Below are 6,582 nucleotides of genomic sequence, written 5' to 3'. Positions count from 1 at the left end.
ACCTGTCTCTAGAACAAGGACACGTTTAAAACATCCCACTGAGCCAGCCGGCACTGATGTGTGCAGTGCGGGGGTCCGGGCTAGGGCCTCCGCACAGGCAGCTGCCCGGCTCTAGTAGCTACACCCTCCTCCTTGAGGCAGCTCTGACCGGGATAAGGTCGCTGGCTGACCCAGAGGTCACACACCACAGAGCCCTGCCCCCATCTCCCGGGCCACCACACTGCCTCCTAGAGGAGGTTCCGGGAAGTGCCCCCATCCTCCCTCAGAGCCAAGACTAAGGCAATAGGTGCCATCCCCTGCTTCCCTTCCCTCCACCCCTCTGCTCTCTGGCCCACTCTGCGTGCATATATTTACTTAAAGAAGTAAATAAATATTTACTTACTTACGGAAGGGCAGAGGCAGAAAGAGAGCTCCTGCATCCACGGGTTCAGCCCCCAAGTGGCCGCAGCTGCTGGAGCTGGACCAGTCTGAAGCCCGGAACGGGAGCTTCTTCCGGGTTTCCCACAGGGGTGCAGCACCAGCCCCTGCTTCCACCTTTTACATAAACTTCAGCACACTGTGCTCCATACATGTGTCTGTCTTCAAATGCTATTTAGGTAAAAGGCAAGTACCAGGATTAAAATTAAACCCCGCTTGTCACACATCAGCTTGAGTGAGAGAAAATTTACTTGCAAATAGAAAACAAGATTTCAAAGTGTTATGAAAGAAAACAGACACAGAAAGATGTGCAATTTGAAGTGAAGACTGTGGTTCACGCCCACAAAAGGCTGAACTGGAAAACAAGAGGCACACTCAGGCGCAGTAATTATTCCAGTTTGACCTGAAAATGGGGTGCATGAAGGAGGATCCCAGGAGTCAGGAATGAAATATGCAGGAAGGCATATGATGGGTGTGAAGACTAGTCCGGGTCACTTAATTAGCTGTGTCATCATAGTCACAGTATTTAATCTTTCTGACACTGTTTTTCCTCATTTGTAGATAAGAAAAATAACATTTATTCTACATTTCACAAATGTGTTATGACAAACCAAGTATGAGCCAAGAACTATGCTGGTGATGAGGATTTAAGAAATCATGCATCCGAGCTGGCACTGTGGTACAGAAGTTTAAGCCTCTGCCTGCAGGACTGGCACCCCCCACCATGGGCACTGGATCACGTCCCAGCTGCTCCACTTCCCATCCAGCTCCCTGATGACCTGCTGGGAAAGCAGAAAAGATGGCCCAAGTCCTTGGGCCACTGCACCCACATGGGAGACTCAGAAGAAGTTCCTGGCTTCTGGCTTTGGCCTAGCCTAGCCCCAGCCGTTGCGGCCATTTGGGGAGTGAACCGGCAGATGGAAGATCTCTCTCTCTCTTTCCTTCTCTCTCTGAATTTCTGCCTTTGAACTAAATAATAAATCTTTGAGAAAGAAAGAAAGAAAGAAAGAAAGAAAGAAAGAAAGAAAGAAAGAAAGAAAGAAATCATCCATTTACTTACCAAATACTGCCTTACTTTTTGCTAATTTAGGCCGAGTTAGACACTTAGCGGTGCAATAGTGAAGGGGAAACCATCACAGAACTGTGTGAAACCACGTGTAACATATAGACAGACGAGAGAAAGGGTCAAGACCGAGAAGCCCGGAGACACTCAACTTGTGGAGGACAGGGAAGGAGAGGGACGAACACTTTGATGTCCTGGGGAACCCAGGAGAAGTCAGCTAGGCCTGTTGAATGGAATGAAGAGAAAGAAAGGTCCTTTGTAGTTAGCAACTTAGAGGCCTTTGCTATATTGATTGTTTAACATTGTTTCAGAGGAGTGTCCATTTCAGAGACTAAACTGACGGGAGTTAAGGAAGGAGTGAGAAGCTAGGAATTAGAGCCAAAGTGTACACAGCTCTTCTGAAATGCATGAATGTGAATAGCCAGTATAAGGAGGGTGGCTGGAAAGGAGTGGGGCTGTCTCTCAGGTGGAAGACCTTGTGCATGTTTGTGTGCTGATAGGAATAGCTTGGAAACCATGACTGAGCAGAGAGGAGACTTTTGCTTAAAGGCCGCCTGGGGTGGGTGGGAGGACTTAAAACGCAGGTGATGGGACGGCGTCAACAGGAGGAAGCACAGCCATGGACCCTGTCAGGGGAGACAGGGGCTGCAAACACTAGTGCTTAGAGAAACTTGAAGGGTCTTACTTCCAGTATCTTTTCTTCCCTTAATGAATTCTAAGGTAGGATGTGCAGAGGAGAAAAATATAGGTTTGAGGAAAGAGAAAGTTTGTTAGAGTAGGAAAGCAAAATTTCTAGTGTGCTAGGTGGTTGCCCACTTGAGGATTGTGGTCATGAACTTAATGTGAAGCAGTCTGGGTTTTAAGTCCTCAGGCAAGTTTAGCTTCCTGAATTCAGGCTTGGACATTCAAGAAGGGACTTTCTTGAGGTGAGGAAGAGGGGCAGAAGAATCTGGGGTGTGTTTGTAAAGGAGTGATTATAATGAGGGGCCATCAAATCAAAGCTGGAAAAGGGCAAAGCTGAGAGGGCTACTGAGAGGAAAAGGAGTTTGGTAAGACTGCAGAGTGGCGTCCTCTGGGTTGTTGAGATGGTGAGCTGAGAGGACAGGAGGCTGGCACTGTGGCATAACAGGTGAAGCTGCTGCCTGCAGTGCTGGCATCCAACATGGCACCGGTTCAAGTTCCAGCTGCTCCACTTCCCATCCATCTCTCTGCTGTGGCCTGGGAAAGCAGTAGAAGATGGCCCAGACACTTGGGCCCCTGTATCTGTGTGAGAGACCCGGAAGAAGCTCCTGGCTTATAGCTTCAGATCAGAGCAGCTCCAGCTGTTGTGGCGGTTTAGGGAGTACACCAGCAGATTGAAGACCTTTCTCTCTCTCTCTCTCTCCTTCTCCCTCTCCCTCTCCCTCTCCTTCTCCCTCTCCTCTCTCTATTTAACTCTGACTTTCAAATAAATATATCTTAAAAACAAAAAGGACAGGAAATGGTTGCATGAGAATAAGTTGCCTGAAATCAAGATTTGACAGTGATGTGGGCAGGCGGGGAGCTAAGGAGGAGGAGCTGAGAGTGCCAGCAGCCAATGTGCTGCGGCCCAGCACAACAGGAGCCCCACCCCGTCCTGTGCCAATTCAGCAAATGCATTCCCAGTAGCGTCCCTGAGCCCCACCTCCCACAGGAAGAGACACTGTGACGGGAACGTGCCTGCAGCAGCCTCACGGGGACACGATGACACCTTCCTGGAGACCACCACAGGCACCCAAGCCCCACCCAAACTCTGCCCTACTTGGACATTCAGTGAGGGCACCTTCCCATCCTAAGAAGGAATGACCTCCTTCTCACGGGGAGAGGGAGCCCACACCCACCTCTGGTGGGGGGGCACCACCTCTTTTAAATAAATCCTCCCTTCCTGCATCTTTGCCTCCACTTGGATTGTTTCACGTGTGGAAGGGAGAATTTGGAAAATGACAAAGTGTGCAGATCCATCTTCATCAAAGAGGAAGAAGATACAATTGTTCTGTGACATTTTAGAACTTTTCTCAAAAATTTAAAGATCTCTTGCTGCTAAATGTAAATGCATAGGTTTTTTAAATGCAAAACACTGCTTAGCACATTGCAATTCACTGTGTGAGAAACTTGGAGAATCAGTGGGTGCCGTCTTCTTTGGAAAGAGCTTACCAACAATGGCTTGAGCGTTCCCTGCCTCATTTTATGACATCTCTTCTGTGGCTTGAAAAGCTGCCACGCTCCTTCCTCAGCTCGGATGGTCCTTTGCACCATCCGCGTGTGGAGAGATCACCGGTCAGCAGCCTTGCCTGTGGACATCGCATCTTTCTGCCACACAATCCTAACTGCTGTGGGCCGCAGCACGCATCTCCCAGCAGCACCCTCACCACCTTCACTGGAAAGTTTCACACTTTCATGTCAGCTGCTAAACTGGTGAGACGTGAGGCCAGACTTTACTGGAAGAAAAAGATTCTTTTTCAGTGTCTTTGTAATTATTTTCTTTCAACATGGCAACTAACGTCAACACTTTGGCCTGAATTCTAACCAAAGTGTTTGGGATTTTTTTTCTTCAAAGAGAAGGTTTCTATCCCGGCCATAACCACCATGTAATCACCTTTCTGTTTCAGTGCAGTTTAAACTAGACTTGGTGAGACAAGTACACCTGTGTTTTCTGCATGCTAGACTTTTCCTCCCATCCCCTCACAACTGCTTTTGTGTATGCCTGGGTCTCAGCCTCCTTACTTTGCTTTCCCAGTGCTATTCTTTTTTGTTTTTATTATTATTATTATTATTTTGACAGGAAGAGTTAGTGAGAGAGAGAGACAGAGAGAAAGGTCTTCCTTTTCCGTTGGTTCACCCCTCAAATGGCCGCCACGGCCGGCGCTCTGCAGCCAGCGCGCTGCGCCAGGTGCTTCCTCCTGGCCTCCCATGTGGGTGTAGGGCCCAAGCACTTGGGCCATCCTCCACTGCACTTCCTGGCCACAGCAGAGAGCTGGACTGGAAGAGGAGCAACCGGGAAAGAATCTGGCACCCTGACCAGGACTAGAACCCCGTGTGCTGGCGCCGCAGGCGGAGGATTAGCCTAGTGAGCCGGGGCACCAGCCCCCAGTGCTATTTTTAAATTTCCTAATCACAAAAACTTCACTTCCAGCACTGTTGTTTTTTATTTATTTGCTGTACTTTCATTTTTGTTGTCCAATTCTCTCCTTTGGTAATATGTTTTTATAAAACACCATGTGTGTTGATCATTGAAAAACAAGAAGGCAACACAACTACATGCTTCACTGTCCGTGTGTAACGTGAAGAGCTGCGTGAGATATGTGCAGTGAGCAGGGACTTGCAGACTTTGAAGGAAGGACATGATGCGTGCTGTGGTCAGAACGTGCTGTCCCCCAGAACCCACGTGTTGAAGCCCTGAGTCCCCAGTGTGATGGTGCCCGGAGTGAGGACTATGGGCGAGGACTGGATTTAGAGGAGGTCGTGAGGGTAGAACCCTGGTGATGGGATCCGCATCCTTGTAAAAAGAGGTGTTGGGGAGGGAGTCAGAAATTAGCCCATGTGTGTGAGAGGGGCCTAAGCAAAACGAAGCATCTGCAAGAGTTCGCCTTGGAAGCAGATCAACATTTGGCACTACAAAGTCCTGCCCATACCCCGATCATTTTACAGGTGGCCTCAGCCTTCTTCCCCCAAGGAAATCTCTCCGGTGGGCTACCTGGCGGGATAACATGGAGTGATAAAGCCTTTACACCCTTCTCCCACGGCAGGCACACTGGGGGAGGTGCCTCTGCCCTGGTCAGGTGGGCTCCCCAGTCCAACAGCACTGATGAGTGAAACCTTGGGAGGAATTCACCTAATTCACACTCAACAAACTCTGTCCTGAAGCAGGAGTTGGAGGAGGGGAAAGAGAAACAGAGAAATGGCAGGAAGAGCTGGATCCCTTTCCCTTTAAGCCCCAGTCTGAATACAGATTGGGCGCTCAGCTCTCAGCTCTTTCCTGAACCACCTCTTTAGCCTGCCAGGTGTGTTCTCTCCTTTTAACCGTGTGCCTTTGCTTTTTCCAGTCTGAGTGGCTGGACACTCTCGGATTCTGTGCCGCCCATTCTGATGGATGCCCCACCCATTAAACCTCGATACCTTGTTTACCACTGCTCTCTGTCTCATGTGTGAATTCCTTCTTGCACAAAGACAAGAACCTATCCCACCCATCTCCACTAAGAGATACAAGACCTCCCTTTCTCTCTGTATGCACCTACCAAGGAAAGACCATGGGAGGGTATCACCAGCCGGAGGTCCTCACCAAGGACACTAGCACACTGGTACCCTACTCCCAGACTCCAGCATCTTAAGAAACATTTATTGGTGAAGCCACCCAGTCCAAGACATTTCACTGTGGCAACGTCAGAAGATGCAAACACGGCCCATCCATTAGTTGTGAGTGGTTCGTGGACTGGAGAGCTAGCTCTGAAGTCTGGGCTCTACACAGACACAGCTAACACCGTCATAACTGAAATGCGAACCCTGTTGTTGGAGGATTAGTGTTATCCCCCGAACCGCGAGGACTGAGACCTGTGAGGCATTAGTAGATACCCTGTTCAGTGGCTCATCTACGTGCATATTGAAGTCACACGGAAGGATGGCAGGAGTTGGCATAGCTCCAGTCCTTGAGTGATGAGAAGGAATTAGCCAGAGACCACAGGCAACAGAAACAGAAGTAAATGGTTGTACTAGCATACTTCAAAAGGATTGTGGAAAAATAAGACTTTTCAAATTAATGCATAGTTTTTTTCATAATACACATTTTCCACGTACTTTTTGAAGACCCTTTCATCTATGTGAATTTCAAAATTTTTGGCCCCAAAACAAATGTACCTTTTAATTCCATTTTCTGGGAGTTTTTGAAGTACTTTTGAACATCCAGACAGCATGCACTTCCAGCGGCTGCAAGGTCGAAGGGCGCCGAGTGCCTCCCCCGCTCTGTGGCATCAGGGACTGACAGACAAAAGGAGCTTCTGCCTGAGAGGGCGGCAGAGACTCTTCCGGGGGAAACTCAGGTCACTCACTGCGCTCGAATGATTCTGTGGCCCTGGGCACGCCTCTTCCTT

Source organism: Oryctolagus cuniculus, chromosome 5, assembly GCF_051225735.1.
Source record: "Oryctolagus cuniculus isolate XC-2025 breed Fujian yellow rabbit chromosome 5, ASM5122573v1, whole genome shotgun sequence".
Classification (NCBI taxonomy): Eukaryota; Metazoa; Chordata; class Mammalia; order Lagomorpha; family Leporidae; genus Oryctolagus; species Oryctolagus cuniculus.
Note: the sequence above shows the minus strand (reverse complement) of the source record.